Below are 17,845 nucleotides of genomic sequence, written 5' to 3' on the forward strand. Positions count from 1 at the left end.
AAAACCTACCCTAAAGACCCCATCTTTAATAAAAAAATTACCAAAAAATTCAATTTTTCTTAGGCTCAAAATTTTATTTCAAATTCTAGCACAAAACACACCTACAAGTGTTGAAAAAAATTTACACCCCAAAAAAAGTGGGGGAAAACCCCCAAAACCTACCCTAAAGTCCCCATCTTTGATAAAAAAATTATCAAAAAATTCAATTTTTCTTAGGCTCACAATTTTATTTCAAATTCCAGCACAAAACACACCTACAAGTGTTGAAAAAAATTGACACCCCAAAAAAAGTGGGGGAAAGCCCTCAAAACCTACCCTAAAGTCCGCATCTTTGAAAAAAAAATTCCCAAAAAATTCAATTTTTCTTAGGCTCACAATTTTATTTCAAATTCTGGCACAAAACACACCTACAAGTGTTGAAAAAAATTGACACCCCAAAAAAAGTGGGGGAAAGTCCCCAAAACCTACCCTAAAGACCCCATATTTAATAAAAAAATTCCCAAAAAATTCAATTTTTCTTAGGCTCAAAATTTTTTTTCATATTCTCGCACTAAACACACCTACAAGTGTTGAAAAAAATTGACACCCCAAAAAAAGTGGGGGAAAGTCCCCAAAACCTACCCTAAAGACCCCATCTTTAATAAAAAAATTCCCAAAAAATTCAATTTTTCTTAGGCTCAAAATTTTTTTTCATATTCTCGCACTAAACACACCTACAAGTGTTGAAAAAAATTGACACCCCAAAAAAAGTGGGGGAAAGTCCCCAAAACCTACCCTAAAGACCCCATCTTTAATAAAAAAATTCCCAAAAAATTCAATTTTTCTTAGGCTCAAAATTTTTTTTCATATTCTCGCACTAAACACACCTACAAGTGTTGAAAAAAATTGACACCCCAAAAAAAGTGGGGGAAAGTCCCCAAAACCTACCCTAAAGACCCCATCTTTAATAAAAAAATTCCCAAAAAATTCAATTTTTCTTAGGCTCAAAATTTTTTTTCATATTCTCGCACTAAACACACCTACAAGTGTTGAAAAAAATTGACACCCCAAAAAAAGTGGGGGAAAGTCCCCAAAACCTACCCTAAAGACCCCATCTTTAATAAAAAAATTCCCAAAAAATTCAATTTTTCTTAGGCTCAAAATTTTTTTTCATATTCTCGCACTAAACACACCTACAAGTGTTGAAAAAAATTGACACCCCAAAAAAAGTGGGGGAAAGTCCCCAAAACCTACCCTAAAGACCCCATCTTTAATAAAAAAATTACCAAAAAATTCAATTTTTCTTAGGCTCAAAATTTTATTTCAAATTCTAGCACAAAACACACCTACAAGTGTTGAAAAAAATTTACACCCCAAAAAAAGTGGGGGAAAACCCCCAAAACCTACCCTAAAGTCCCCATCTTTGATAAAAAAATTATCAAAAAATTCAATTTTTCTTAGGCTCACAATTTTATTTCAAATTCCAGCACAAAACACACCTACAAGTGTTGAAAAAAATTGACACCCCAAAAAAAGTGGGGGAAAGCCCTCAAAACCTACCCTAAAGTCCGCATCTTTGAAAAAAAAATTCCCAAAAAATTCAATTTTTCTTAGGCTCACAATTTTATTTCAAATTCTGGCACAAAACACACCTACAAGTGTTGAAAAAAATTGACACCCCAAAAAAAGTGGGGGAAAGTCCCCAAAACCTACCCTAAAGACCCCATATTTAATAAAAAAATTCCCAAAAAATTCAATTTTTCTTAGGCTCAAAATTTTTTTTCATATTCTCGCACTAAACACACCTACAAGTGTTGAAAAAAATTGACACCCCAAAAAAAGTGGGGGAAAGTCCCCAAAACCTACCCTAAAGACCCCATCTTTAATAAAAAAATTACCAAAAAATTCAATTTTTCTTAGGCTCAAAATTTTATTTTAAATTCTAGCACAAAACACACCTACAAGTGTTGAAAAAAATTTACACCCCAAAAAAAGTGGGGGAAAGTCCCCAAAACCTACCCTAAAGACCCCATATTTAATAAAAAAATTCCCAAAAAATTCAATTTTTCTTAGGCTCAAAATTTTTTTTCATATTCTCGCACTAAACACACCTACAAGTGTTGAAAAAAATTGACACCCCAAAAAAAGTGGGGGAAAGTCCCCAAAACCTACCCTAAAGACCCCATCTTTAATAAAAAAATTCCCAAAAAATTCAATTTTTCTTAGGCTCAAAATTTTTTTTCATATTCTCGCACTAAACACACCTACAAGTGTTGAAAAAAATTGACACCCCAAAAAAAGTGGGGGAAAGTCCCCAAAACCTACCCTAAAGACCCCATCTTTAATAAAAAAATTACCAAAAAATTCAATTTTTCTTAGGCTCAAAATTTTATTTCAAATTCTAGCACAAAACACACCTACAAGTGTTGAAAAAAATTTACACCCCAAAAAAAGTGGGGGAAAACCCCCAAAACCTACCCTAAAGTCCCCATCTTTGATAAAAAAATTATCAAAAAATTCAATTTTTCTTAGGCTCACAATTTTATTTCAAATTCCAGCACAAAACACACCTACAAGTGTTGAAAAAAATTGACACCCCAAAAAAAGTGGGGGAAAGTCCCCAAAACCTACCCTAAAGACCCCATATTTAATAAAAAAATTCCCAAAAAATTCAATTTTTCTTAGGCTCAAAATTTTTTTTCATATTCTCGCACAAAACACACCTACAAGTGTTGAAAAAAATTGACACCCCAAAAAAAGTGGGGGAAAGCCCTCAAAACCTACCCTAAAGTCCGCATCTTTGAAAAAAAAATTCCCAAAAAATTCAATTTTTCTTAGGCTCACAATTTTATTTCAAATTCTGGCACAAAACACACCTACAAGTGTTGAAAAAAATTGGCACCCCAAAAAAAGTGGGGGAAAGCCCCCAAAACCTACCCTAAAGTCCCCATCTTTGATAAAAAAAAATTCAATTTTTCTTAGGCTCTCAATTTTATTTCAAATTCTTGCACTAAACACACCTAAAAGTGTTAAAAAAAATTGACACCCCCTAACAAGTTGTGGAAAGACTCCAAAAAATTAAAAAATTTCAAATAGAAAATTTATTTCTCGAAAACTAAATGAGAGACCAAAAATTTTATTCTTGTTTTGACTTCCTATTTATAGTACACTCAGAAAAAAATTCGTTTGAAGCAACCAAATTTTGGTGAAATCAACAAAATAAATGCATTGATATACAGTTAACCAAACATGTGATTCCATAAACCAAACGTTTATTTAGTTCAATTAAATTTTTTCTTTGTTCAAAAAATTTATTAAAATAAACTAAACAGTTATTTAGATCAAATAAATATTTATTTGAATTGGACAAATTTTGTTTGAACTAACCAAAAAATTAGGTAAATTTAAAAAAATGGTACATTTGGTTCAAATATATTTTTTTTCTGAGTGTAGATAACTTTAATAAAATGTAGACATCCAAGCCATGTGGGAAATTTGTCTTGTTCACACCCAAATTTTACGTAGCTGAAGTACGCAACGTTTATGACAAACGAAATAATTTTTTAAAATAAAAAATTCTTTAAATTTTTGTCTGAAAAATATTTCTTGTAGTTTTCATTAATCAACAAATTATAAAAAATATTTGTCAAGCAAAAAATTATAGAATTTTACATTTTTAAAAATGGTTTATCATAAACGTTGCGTAGTTCAGCTTTTGTCAAAAGTTGAAAAACGTGAAAAATTTCTATTAAAAAATTTATTTCTCGCAAAGAAAAAGCGAGACTAAATTTTTTGTTTGTTGATTTTACATTCTGGCAATAATTGACAATTGCCAAAATAGTTTGTATATGCAAGCAGTCGGGGAAGTTTGTCGAAGTTGAAAGTTTAAAATTTAGCAAAAAATCACAAAAATTTTATTTGTTTGTGAATATGATGTTTTTTTAAAATGTTTATTTACTAATTGAAACTAAAAACATCATTTTCTATGTGGAAATTTGTAGCCGCGTAGAGAATAAATGTTAAAATCTTTTCAAACAACAGGCGTGATTAGCCTTGAATTTGACTATAGTGTGAAGGCATGAATAGTGAGGATAGAGCCGATCGTGGATATTCGGTTGCGTTCGTCTTTGGTCGGCTCTTTGCTTTACGTTATCCCCACCGCGCCGCTCACTCCACAGACCCCGGCGAAAGTCTATGACTGCTTGGAAATCTGATTTTGCCTTTTTCGTCGTATTTTTTCTCTCTCCACTCGGACCCAATTTAAACGCGGTTGGGTGAAAAAGTGAAGATTCAACGAAGCTGAATTACGCAACGTTTAAATAAAATAAACGATTTTTAAAGAAATAATTTTTCAATTGAAATATTCTAAAAAAAATTTTTTTATAATATGTTGATTAATAAAAACTAAAAAAAAATTTTTAAAGTAAAAATTTCTAGATTATTTTAATATATTTTAATAGTAATAATAATAATCTTAATAAACTGAAGATCGCAATATTTATGATAAACGTTTTTTAAAGAAATAATTTTTTAAAATGAAAAAATCTTGAAATTTTTACTTTAAAAATTTCTTTGTAGTTTTTATTAATCAACATATTATAAAAAAAATTTTTTTAGAATTTTTCAATTAAAAAATTATTTCTTTAAAAATCGTTTATCCTATATAAACGTTGCGTAATTCAGCTTCGTTGAATCTTCACTTTTTCACCCAAGCGCGTTTAAATTGGGTCCGAGTGGAGAGAGAAAAAATACGACGAAAAAGGCAAAATCAGATTTCCAAGCAGTTATAGACTTTCGCCGGGGTCTGTGGAGTGAGCGGAGCGGTGGGGATAACGTAAAGCAAAGAGCCGACCAAAGACGAACGCAGCCGAATATCCACGTTCGTCTCTATCCTCACTATTCTTGCCTCCACACCTTGCTCCACACAATAGTCAAATTCATGGCTAATCACGCCTGTTTTTTGAAAGATTTTAACATTTATTCTCTACGCGGCTACAAATTTCCACATAGACAAAATGATGTTTTTAGATTCAATTAGTAAATAAACATTTATAAAAAACATCATATTCACAAACAAATAAAATTTTTGTGACTTTTTTGTTGAATTTTAAATTTTCAGCTTCGACAAACTTTCCCGACTGCTTGAATATGCAAACTATTTTGGCAATCATCAATTATTGTCAGAATGTAAAATCAAAAAACAACAAACAAACAAAAAAATTTAAAAATTTTTTCAAAAAAATACTTTTTGCCAAAATTTTAAGCCTCGCCCGATCGTGGACAAACAATTTTTACAATATTTTTGAAATTTTTAAAAAATGTTTCAATTTTGAATTTTTTAAAATATTTTTGATTTTTAATACTTCATACTTTTATGTATTTTGATGAGCTGATTACGTTTATTATAATAATAATACCCCAAAAATTTGATTTTTATAGCAAAAAACCAGAAAAAAATACTAAATGGTTTTTTTTGTTTATTGGATAAAATATGCAAAATTATAAAAAACTACATAAAATATAAAATTTTGAGCATAAGAAAAATTGAATTTTTTTGGAATTTTTTTATTAAAGATGGGGTCTTTAGGGTAGGTTTTGGGGACTTTCCCCCACTTTTTTTGGGGTGTCAATTTTTTTCAACACTTGTAGGTGTGTTTAGTGCGAGAATATGAAAAAAAATTTTGAGCCTAAGAAAAATTGAATTTTTTGGGAATTTTTTTATTAAAGATGGGGTCTTTAGGGTAGGTTTTGGGGACTTTCCCCCACTTTTTTTGGGGTGTCAATTTTTTTCAACACTTGTAGGTGTGTTTTGTGCGAGAATATGAAAAAAAATTTTGAGCCTAAGAAAAATTGAATTTTTTTATTAAATATGGGGTCTTTAGGGTAGGTTTTGGGGACTTTCCCCCACTTTTTTTGGGGTGTCAATTTTTTTCAACACTTGTAGGTGTGTTTAGTGCGAGAATATGAAAAAAAATTTTGAGCCTAAGAAAAATTGAATTTTTTGGGAATTTTTTTATTAAAGATGGGGTCTTTAGGGTAGGTTTTGGGGACTTTCCCCACTTTTTTTGGGGTGTCAATTTTTTTCAACACTTGTAGGTGTGTTTAGTGCGAGAATATGAAAAAAAATTTTGAGCCTAAGAAAAATTGAATTTTTTGGGAATTTTTTTATTAAATATGGGGTCTTTAGGGTAGGTTTTGGGGACTTTCCCCCACTTTTTTTGGGGTGTCAATTTTTTTCAACACTTGTAGGTGTGTTTTGTGCCAGAATTTGAAATAAAATTGTGAGCCTAAGAAAAATTGAATTTTTTGGGAATTTTTTTTTCAAAGATGCGGACTTTAGGGTAGGTTTTGAGGGCTTTCCCCCACTTTTTTTGGGGTGTCAATTTTTTTCAACACTTGTAGGTGTGTTTTGTGCTGGAATTTGAAATAAAATTGTGAGCCTAAGAAAAATTGAATTTTTTGATAATTTTTTTATCAAAGATGGGGACTTTAGGGTAGGTTTTGGGGGTTTTCCCCCACTTTTTTTGGGGTGTAAATTTTTTTCAACACTTGTAGGTGTGTTTTGTGCTAGAATTTAAAATAAAATTTTGAGCCTAAGAAAAATTGAATTTTTTGGTAATTTTTTTATTAAAGATGGGGTCTTTAGGGTAGGTTTTGGGGACTTTCCCCCACTTTTTTTGGGGTGTCAATTTTTTTCAACACTTGTAGGTGTGTTTAGTGCGAGAATATGAAAAAAAATTTTGAGCCTAAGAAAAATTGAATTTTTTGGGAATTTTTTTATTAAAGATGGGGTCTTTAGGGTAGGTTTTGGGGACTTTCCCCCACTTTTTTTGGGGTGTCAATTTTTTTCAACACTTGTAGGTGTGTTTAGTGCGAGAATATGAAAAAAAATTTTGAGCCTAAGAAAAATTGAATTTTTTGGGAATTTTTTTATTAAATATGGGGTCTTTAGGGTAGGTTTTGGGGACTTTCCCCCACTTTTTTTGGGGTGTCAATTTTTTTCAACACTTGTAGGTGTGTTTTGTGCCAGAATTTGAAATAAAATTGTGAGCCTAAGAAAAATTGAATTTTTTGGGAATTTTTTTTTCAAAGATGCGGACTTTAGGGTAGGTTTTGAGGGCTTTCCCCCACTTTTTTTGGGGTGTCAATTTTTTTCAACACTTGTAGGTGTGTTTTGTGCTGGAATTTGAAATAAAATTGTGAGCCTAAGAAAAATTGAATTTTTTGATAATTTTTTTATCAAAGATGGGGACTTTAGGGTAGGTTTTGGGGGTTTTCCCCCACTTTTTTTGGGGTGTAAATTTTTTTCAACACTTGTAGGTGTGTTTTGTGCTAGAATTTAAAATAAAATTTTGAGCCTAAGAAAAATTGAATTTTTTGGTAATTTTTTTATTAAAGATGGGGTCTTTAGGGTAGGTTTTGGGGACTTTCCCCCACTTTTTTTGGGGTGTCAATTTTTTTCAACACTTGTAGGTGTGTTTAGTGCGAGAATATGAAAAAAAATTTTGAGCCTAAGAAAAATTGAATTTTTTGGGAATTTTTTTATTAAAGATGGGGTCTTTAGGGTAGGTTTTGGGGACTTTCCCCCACTTTTTTTGGGGTGTCAATTTTTTTCAACACTTGTAGGTGTGTTTAGTGCGAGAATATGAAAAAAAATTTTGAGCCTAAGAAAAATTGAATTTTTTGGGAATTTTTTTATTAAAGATGGGGTCTTTAGGGTAGGTTTTGGGGACTTTCCCCCACTTTTTTTGGGGTGTCAATTTTTTTCAACACTTGTAGGTGTGTTTAGTGCGAGAATATGAAAAAAAATTTTGAGCCTAAGAAAAATTGAATTTTTTGGGAATTTTTTTTATTAAATATGGGGTCTTTAGGGTAGGTTTTGGGGACTTTCCCCCACTTTTTTTGGGGTGTCAATTTTTTTCAACACTTGTAGGTGTGTTTAGTGCGAGAATATGAAAAAAAATTTTGAGCCTAAGAAAAATTGAATTTTTTGGAAATTTTTTATTTAAGATGGGGTCTTTAGGGTAGGTTTTGGGGACTTTCCCCCACTTTTTTTGGGGTGTCAATTTTTTTCAACACTTGTAGGTGTGTTTAGTGCGAGAATATGAAAAAAAATTTTGAGCCTAAGAAAAATTGAATTTTTTGGGAATTTTTTTATTAAAGATGGGGTCTTTAGGGTAGGTTTTGGGGACTTTCCCCCACTTTTTTTGGGGTGTCAATTTTTTTCAACACTTGTAGGTGTGTTTAGTGCGAGAATATGAAAAAAAATTTTGAGCCTAAGAAAAATTGAATTTTTTGGGAATTTTTTTATTAAAGATGGGGTCTTTAGGGTAGGTTTTGGGGACTTTCCCCCACTTTTTTTGGGGTGTCAATTTTTTTCAACACTTGTAGGTGTGTTTAGTGCGAGAATATGAAAAAAAATTTTGAGCCTAAGAAAAATTGAATTTTTTGGGAATTTTTTTATTAAATATGGGGTCTTTAGGGTAGGTTTTGGGGACTTTCCCCCACTTTTTTTGGGGTGTCAATTTTTTTCAACACTTGTAGGTGTGTTTAGTGCGAGAATATGAAAAAAAATTTTGAGCCTAAGAAAAATTTAATTTTTTGGAAATTTTTTATTTAAGATGGGGTCTTTAGGGTAGGTTTTGGGGACTTTCCCCCACTTTTTTTGGGGTGTCAATTTTTTTCAACACTTGTAGGTGTGTTTAGTGCGAGAATATGAAAAAAAATTTTGAGCCTAAGAAAAATTGAATTTTTTGGGAATTTTTTTATTAAAGATGGGGTCTTTAGGGTAGGTTTTGGGGACTTTCCCCCACTTTTTTTGGGGTGTCAATTTTTTTCAACACTTGTAGGTGTGTTTAGTGCGAGAATATGAAAAAAAATTTTGAGCCTAAGAAAAATTGAATTTTTTGGGAATTTTTTTATTAAATATGGGGTCTTTAGGGTAGGTTTTGGGGACTTTCCCCCACTTTTTTTGGGGTGTCAATTTTTTTCAACACTTGTAGGTGTGTTTTGTGCCAGAATTTGAAATAAAATTGTGAGCCTAAGAAAAATTGAATTTTTTGGGAATTTTTTTTTCAAAGATGCGGACTTTAGGGTAGGTTTTGAGGGCTTTCCCCCACTTTTTTTGGGGTGTCAATTTTTTTCAACACTTGTAGGTGTGTTTTGTGCTGGAATTTGAAATAAAATTGTGAGCCTAAGAAAAATTGAATTTTTTGATAATTTTTTTATCAAAGATGGGGACTTTAGGGTAGGTTTTGGGGGTTTTCCCCCACTTTTTTTGGGGTGTAAATTTTTTTCAACACTTGTAGGTGTGTTTTGTGCTAGAATTTGAAATAAAATTTTGAGCCTAAGAAAAATTGAATTTTTTGGTAATTTTTTTATTAAAGATGGGGTCTTTAGGGTAGGTTTTGGGGACTTTCCCCCACTTTTTTTGGGGTGTCAATTTTTTTCAACACTTGTAGGTGTGTTTAGTGCGAGAATATGAAAAAAAATTTTGAGCCTAAGAAAAATTGAATTTTTTGGGAATTTTTTTATTAAAGATGGGGTCTTTAGGGTAGGTTTTGGGGACTTTCCCCCACTTTTTTTGGGGTGTCAATTTTTTTCAACACTTGTAGGTGTGTTTAGTGCGAGAATATGAAAAAAAATTTTGAGCCTAAGAAAAATTGAATTTTTTGGGAATTTTTTTTCAATGTGTCATTATAGGGGGTTATACTAGGGGTGTTTTTTTTAATGAAATTGGGGTTGAACTGAATTTTTTTGTTAAGTATAATCTTTTTTTGAAGTTTTATGTAAGTTTTTGTTGTGTTTATGGAGTAACTTGGATTTAAGATTTTCGATGATCATAATCGATGTGAACTTCACCGACCTAAAAATAAAAAGAAAAGAAAATGAAAAATAAAATTCTGATCTTGATTTCATTCGCGGTTTATAACACATCACAGGTGATAGAAATTACTTGTTCTCGCGAGAGTTTCTGCGGTTACAACATAACGATAGATATATACATGATCCAATATCTCTCTACATTTTTTTTTTTTCTTCTAGATATCCACTTTATAAATAACACATCTGCTTTCCCTAGTCAAGATTTAACTTCGCACATTGTGGACAACTTGATTCCTGATGCTTCAAACATGTATACACATATATATATTGAAAAAAAGAAGAATTAAACCAAAAAAAAAAAAAAAAAGAGAAATTATATATCTTGATGTTAGATCTCTTTAAATTGGATACATATCTTTTATACAGTAAATCAGATATATTTCTCTCATGTCTCTCAAAATGATTTCATATTTTTTTTCTTTAAAAAAATAATTGGTAAAATAAATATTTGAAATTAATTTTCGCGCGAGATTTTAAATTTAAATTTTTTTGCCAAGAGAGAGAGAGAGAGAGAAATGATGATATAAAAGAAAATAAAAAATTTTCTTCGAGGTCAGTTATAAGAATGTTATATACAGATTTAGGTTTTTATCAGGACTATTTCAAAAAAGGAGAGGGAAAAAGAGAGATGCTGCGCGAAAGAACTCTTGCTACACACAGGGGGAAGAAAAGAGTGAGTAGCAGGTATGAAGAGAAAGAGAAGAGGAGGGGGGAGGAGTGAAGATCAGGACAAGGCACGCTGCCAAGGGCGCCAACTTGGTCCACCAAGTATTCCTCTATAGTCAAGCGTATGTGAACATACGTTATTTTCTTATAATACGACTTTTAAATTCCTCAGATATTCTCATCAAATTTTGTCCTGAAATATCATCCTTGAATTTCCTATTTCACAAACAATTTCTACGTTTTATGCGGATTAAACAAATTTTTTTTTAATTTCAAAAAAAAAAGTATATATATGTCTCAAGGCGAAATAAATATTTGTTTCAAATCAATTTTATTTTTGCTTTAAACAAATTTTATATTTGATATAAATAAATTTTATTTTGCTTTAAATAAATTTTTATTGGCATTAAATAAATTTTATTTGCTTTATATAAATTTTATTTGGTTCAAATAAAAAAAAATTTTAATCAAATAAATATTTATTTGCACGGAAAAGAATCTTTTTCTGAAACAGCGATATGTTTCTCTAGAATAGCAAAAACTTTCCCTGTTTTAATGAAACATATCGCTATTCCAGTGAAACTTTTCGTTGTTCCAGGTGAAGATTTTTTTCTGTGTGACGCAAACAAATTTTTCACAGAGTCAAATTTTGTTGTCAATTGTATAAATCCAAAAAAAAATTTTGATTCAAATAAAATTTTTCTCTGTATATATTTAACTGCGCCTAGAAAATAATTCCTAGACATAAAAAAAACCTGATACAAGGACAATTTGATAATTAAAGTAAATGTAAATTTCTCTGAAATTACATATATATATATATATACGAAAGACACTTTAATTTGCCATACGATCAAATGATCGACAGAAATTGAAGAGACAGAGAATATTATAGGGAAAAAAAAATTGATTTAAGCCGTGGAACCAGTGACGTCACGGCTTAACGCCACACAGCGAAGGTTACGCGTGGCAGGAGTTTCAAGGTCGGCAAGTGTCGGCCTATCGTGCCCAGAGTACCGCGGATCCTCTTTTATAAGCTACCGTGTAAGCGTAAGCGCCTTAACAACCAGTAAGAAAAGAATGAAAAAAAAAAAAAATTGTGAAAAAAAACCTGCCAAGGAGCCATAATCGGGAGCTACTGCGGATTATCGGCTCGTCAATCTTGCCGAGGATTAGAGCCGGCTTGCCGTGCCATTTTTCAAGGGTAGACTATATAGTAATCGATGTGAGTGAGGAATTTTTCTCGTTAAGAATAAGAAACTGGAAAGAAGGACGAGTCGTCAATCTTGGAAAATTTCTCCAACATTCATTCCCATCTTTGGTATAAACAATTTATTAAAAAAAAAAAAAAAAAGAAATTCATTTCAATTTTTTCCCAAATAATCCGTAAAGAAAGAAAAAAAAATTATTCAATTATTAATAAAAATAATTAAAATAATTTATTTTTTTATTCAATTTTGCAATTTTATTTCATTTCATTCTAATACAAAATTATTTGATTCAAATTACTTGATTAAAATAAAAATTTACTTGAACCAAATAATTATTTAATGTAAATAAAAATTATTTTGTTCAAATAAATATTTATTTTAATCAAGTAATCAATTATTTGAATCAAATAAATTTTTTTTTTCTTTGATAAGTTTTTTTTCTACTATAATTGAAAATGAAAAGAATTTTTATATTAGAAAATATAATGAGTATATTATAAATAAAAATAGAGAGAGACTATTAAGCTACTGAGTTGGAAAAGAGTCAATTCACTCGTGAGGTATGCCAAGAATGCTAATAAATTTTTAATAATATTAAACCATAAAGTCAGTTCTTTTGATATGGTAATTGAATTTTAAAAAAGAAACGTAATGCAAGGTCAGTTAAATATTATTTTTTAGTGTCTTTGTATATTTAGCATAATTATTTGTAGAGATTGTGGGTGGATTTTTCTCTCAATAGGGTATATAAAATATTTTTCTCCCCGTGTGGTTTATAATAATAATAATAATAATAATAATAATAATAATAATAATAATAATATACAAAAAGAATGTTGGGGCGCCAAATAGTTTATTATGCGTCATGAGTGAATGTGCACCTTTGTAAAACTTGCTTGTCCACAACGCAATGACAAGAGAGGGTCGAGTGACTTTGTCATGGAAATCGAGACACGAAAGTGAATCGAGCGTATCGAACAAGCCTAATAAATTTGGTTATACAAACTAATTCTTAATTCACAAATTCTCCTACATCAAAGGTGGTACAAATTGTCAAAAAAAAAAAAAATAATAAAAACCTTTTTTTCTTTAGTACCTCTTACAAAACGCAATTAAATTTAAAAAAAAATAATTCTATTAATTAATCAATTAATAATTAATAAGAAAATTAAAAATATGAGCGAAGCAGGCGCATGGCACCTTAGCAACGGTTGCTATAGTAACAGTTGTCATGGAAACGGTTGCTATGGTAACGGTTATCATAGTAACGGTTGCTATGGTTACGGTTGCTATGGAAACAGTTGCTATGGAAAAATTTCTATTGAATCGGTTGCTATGGTAACGGTTATCATAGAATCGGTTGCTATGGAAACAGTTGCTATGGAAAAATTTCTATTGAATCGGTTGCTATGGTAACGGTTATCATAGAAACGGTTGCTATGGAAACAGTTGCTATGGAAAAATTTCTATTGAATCGGTTGCTATGGTAACGGTTATTATAGAAACGGTTGCTATGGAAACGGTTGCTATGGAAACAGTTGCTATGGAAAAATTTCTATTGAATCGGTTGCTATGGTAACGGTTATCATAGAAACGGTTGCTATGGAAACGGTTGCTATGGAAACAGTTGCTATGGAAAAATTTCTATTGAATCGGTTGCTATGGTAACGGTTATCATAGAAACGGTTGCTATGGAAACGGTTGCTATGGAAACAGTTGCTATGGAAAAATTTCTATTGAATCGGTTGCTATGGTAAGGGTTGTCATAGAAACGGTTGCTTTGGAAACAGTTGCTATGGAAAAATTTCTATTGAATCCGTTGCTATGGTAACTGTTACCATGGAAACCGTATTAGCGTACAACGAACGGACGGACACTAAAGCGAAACTATAAGGCTTTCAGGCCTGGACCACAAAACCCTAAAAAATTACTTAAGGTATTTAAAAAAAAAAAATTTTTTTAAATAAACGAAAATGTAAAAGAATTACATTTCACTGTGAGATGTCCCATTTGGAGAATTATTTTCTGAAATTTATATCATCTGGTTGTCAAAGGAGCGGATATATTTTTATATACATAAACAAAATGTCTAACCATGTAGGTATATATATAATTCACCAGATAAAAATCAACTGCTCTTTTGATATAGCCAGATTGATAAAAGCTTATCTTTCATATATATTTTCAATTCGAAGGTGGAAAGTATTTTGCCTTTCACTTTATATATATATATATATAAAATTAATCCAAGTCAATGCGTTTCAGGATATAAAAGTAGTAGAGAGGAAAAAAAATTACTGTGAATATTTCAAAGAAGATCCACATTTGAGTATATCATTGAAAACTTTTGTTAAATATTTCCTGATCAAAAGAATTGATATCAGGTTTTTTTTTTTTTGCAAAAAAAGGCTATTATTTGAAAAACTACTCGGATAAGAAAAATTCTAAATAGATTTTGTGTAACAGGAAAAGCTACAGAAAATTAACAGTTGCATCATTAGTTAGGTTTATATTGAAAGCAATTAAGAGCACAGCCAAAGAAACGTAAAACCGTTTTTCGAAACCAACAACAACCTTTAAATCAGTAATAGAGTGAAAGATTTGAGATAAAAGTAAAGAGTATATTTAATTGAATCCAATTAAAGTGAAATGCTTCCTAATATTAATGAAGATAAGCGGGGAAAAAGGTTGAGATTTTATATGCTCGCTCACACAGGGGGTGGGTATATCGTGACATCATCGCAAAAATAATGAAATATATATTCGCACACTGAATATTTATTTTGTGTATATACAATATAATAAATTATAAGCTTTCCCAGAAATAAATTATATAGATTCCGTTTACAAAACAGAGAAAAGAATATTATTTTTTTTTTTTACCACTGATGAAATTATCTGGAACAGTTTAATCTATAATAGCGAAAATTTTAGCTGTTTTAGTAAAATATATCGTACACAGAAAAAAACTGAACTCAGAATGAGCCGTGTAGGCAGCTCATTTTGATGTGCAACAAAAATGAACCAGGTTGGTGGCGCCACTGTCTATGTCGTTTAGCATTGGCTCATTTTGATTTGCATCAAAAATGAGACAAGGTTTTTTCTGTGTATAAATAGTGATTTTCTATTATTTTTTGGAAAGAAATATATTGAAAAATTCTTGCACAGTATGAATCAATTAAGACATCGTGAAATAATCATTGTTCGTGAATCTTTACTGATCGCGCATGTTGGTTTAAAACATAAAGCATCCATTTCTTATAGTCAAGCACTAATCTAGGCAGCACGAGCGAAAGCATTTACAAAGACTAAATCAACAATATATATATATATATAACAAGTAACGTCAGCTATATATATACAATATATAGGACAGAAGAGACGCCGCACGATATAGAACTGACAGTGACTTGATCAGACAAAATTATAGTGCGAGCAGCAACTATTCCCGTTCTAATAAGATCGTTACAGTTTCAAGGACCCAGATTCTGTATTATCTCACCCTCGATCGTCGTGTAGCTCATCATCATCATTATTGTTATTATTATTATTATTTCTTGTTATTTTTTTATTATTATTATTATTATTATTACTTTTTTTGTTATTATTATTATTATTATTATTATTATTATTTTTGTTATTATTATTATTATTTTATCATCATCATTATTGTCATTACAGTACGATTGTTGGCTTTAGATCATTTCTTGAGATCATCGTCACGATCATCATGAACATCAATCATCGCCTCGTAATATCAGTCGAGATGGCGTAAAACCTATTAATCTGCTTTCATCCATTTCGAGACAATGGAGCCGTTCTATATTTATAAAAATTCCATTGGACTAGAGAAAACATTAGCCAATGTGAAAGATGGATGGTTCATCTGGCTTTTAATAAATTATTCTGGTATTAACATTTTAAATGTAGGTTAAATTCTTTTCAAGACTTTTCTAAACTTATATTCTATTATTTTCTGTTAACTCCTATTATTGTCTATTTATTTTCTATTATTTTCTATTACAATTTTCTACCGTTTTCTATTATTTTCTAATATTTTCTATTATAATTTTCTACCGTTTTCTATTATTTTCTAATATTTTCTATTACAATTTTCTACCGTTTTCTATTATTTTCTAATATTTTCCATTGTTTTCTATTATTTTCTATTATTTTCTGCTATTTTCTATCGTTTTCAAATAATTAATAAATTAAATTTAATCATGAATAAGATTTTTCCGTATCTAGCGAGTTGCATTTGCAGTCGACTTGGTCTAGACTGGTTGCATGATTGAGAATGGTCGAAAGACACGTCACCAGACACCGCAAGTCTTGTGCAATCTAACCTAAATACCCGCTGCACCTATTGTCCGAGAGAGCATGCGGAAAAGACAAACCAACCTGCACTCTCATAGGGTTGAAGACTATTTTTCTTTTTCTCTCTCTCTCTTTCTCTCACTATCTGGAGATAAAAATTTACAAATCGAAAGGATTACGCGATCCGTTGTGTTGCATAACATGTCACAGGGAAATTTTTTTTTTTTCACCTTTTCTTACCTAGAGATACACGAAAAAAATATACAGAAAGAGCAAACATCTCAAAGGCGTCTACAATATTTACCAAAAAAATTGATTTAATTAACAAACATTTTTTTCTCCCCTTTTATGAAACAAATTTTATCGAAAAAAAAAAAAATTATTTGACGAAACCATAAGATACCATAATAATGGTTGTTTTTTTATATTGTAGCAATTAGATTTTGATTTAAACAATAATAACGGTCATCATTCTAAGAGTGGGTCAATCATAAAAAAAACGACTAGAAATCAAAACGAATCATAAAAAAGAATCACCATTTCGCAATGGAAAATTCACATTAAGGCGTGTTTAATTCTATAAATTGTTCATTGTTAACGAGAGAACAACAAAAGAAACTTGGAAGATAATGCAAATGTCAAGATATCGAACATAAAAAAAAGGAAACATTTCTTGTCAACTATTGAATTTGTGTTACTGCCACTTTTAATGAGTACAACAAACAACGGTTTTACAATATATAATATATATATATAGTTCATAGTGTCAATGATTCTCAAAATGGGGTTTATATATTCTATACTAATGATGAAGAAAATATCAAACAATATAAGAAAAGAAAAAAATTGTTTGAATTGACAACATAAAACATTTAACTGCAATCAAAATTTTTTGATCAGTATTATTTTAACACAAAATTTTTAGTATTCTAACACTAGAAAAAAATTTATCTTATTCACAGGATCTCATGTATTATCAACAGTTGTAGTCTCCACAAAATAATTAATTTTGGGAAATATACAAATTTGACTTGTAAACAAAACAAAATTTTTTTGGGTGAAATAAACAAATTCCCGTGTAGAAATTGCACTACCAGGGCCCTAATAGGGAATGAAAATCCACACCTGATTAGGGCAAAATTAGGGCGAGCAAAAAATGTGGATTTCCTAATCAGGGCCATACATCAGGCGCAGCGTTTCATTCCCTATTAGGGCAACCTGATCCGGCTCCGATCTGAGCCCTGGCAAAATTTCTGCACTCTAAATCTGAATCAGTGAAAATTTCACTAAATTCAAATCAGTGGCTCAGTTTTCTTTAATTCACCAGGAATCAGTGGTTTTTACTGATTCCCAGTAAATCCCAGTGAATCAGTGGTTTTTACTGATTCCCAGTGAATCAGTGGTTTTTACTGGTGAATTAAAGAAAACTGAGCCACTGATTTGAATTCAGTGGAATTTTCACTGATTCAGATTTAGAGTGTGCAAGGGAATTGTTTTTTGAGTGGGACAACAAAAATTTTGTTGTTGCTACAAAAAATTTTGGTACATAAAATGTATTGTCGAAAACCTCTTTTCTCTGTGTTATAAAATAGTATTAGAATTCCAAGTATAGAAAAACTCTCTAAATCTGAATCAGTCATATTTTACTGATTAGCAGTAGAAATCTACTAATTGCCATAGCGAGAATTGAGCAACTAATAATTAGTTGAAATTTACTGATTCAATTAGTAAAATATCAATTACTGATTGAATCAGTAATATAAATATATGGCGGCGGCCACAAAATC

The 17,845-nt window shown here is 30.6% G+C and overlaps 1 protein-coding gene and 1 long non-coding RNA gene across 3 annotated transcripts in view; one reads left to right on the forward strand and one right to left on the reverse strand.

Moving 5' to 3' along the window:
• LOC127290673 (protein Shroom) overlaps positions 1–17,845 on the reverse strand; it is a 240,866-nt gene that overhangs the window by 128,697 nt on the left and 94,324 nt on the right. The gene's annotated exons all lie outside the window — the stretch shown is intronic.
• On the forward strand, positions 5,549–8,453 carry LOC127290675 (uncharacterized). Its single transcript, XR_007844401.1, has 3 exons — positions 5,549–5,724; positions 5,867–6,019; positions 7,396–8,453. It is a non-coding gene; the product is annotated as an uncharacterized LOC127290675 (long non-coding RNA).

The sequence above is a fragment of the Leptopilina boulardi genome, unplaced genomic scaffold (genome assembly GCF_019393585.1).
Source record: "Leptopilina boulardi isolate dan_hultmark-lab unplaced genomic scaffold, ZJU_Lbou_2.1 LbouV2_123, whole genome shotgun sequence".
Taxonomy (NCBI): Eukaryota; Metazoa; Arthropoda; class Insecta; order Hymenoptera; family Figitidae; genus Leptopilina; species Leptopilina boulardi.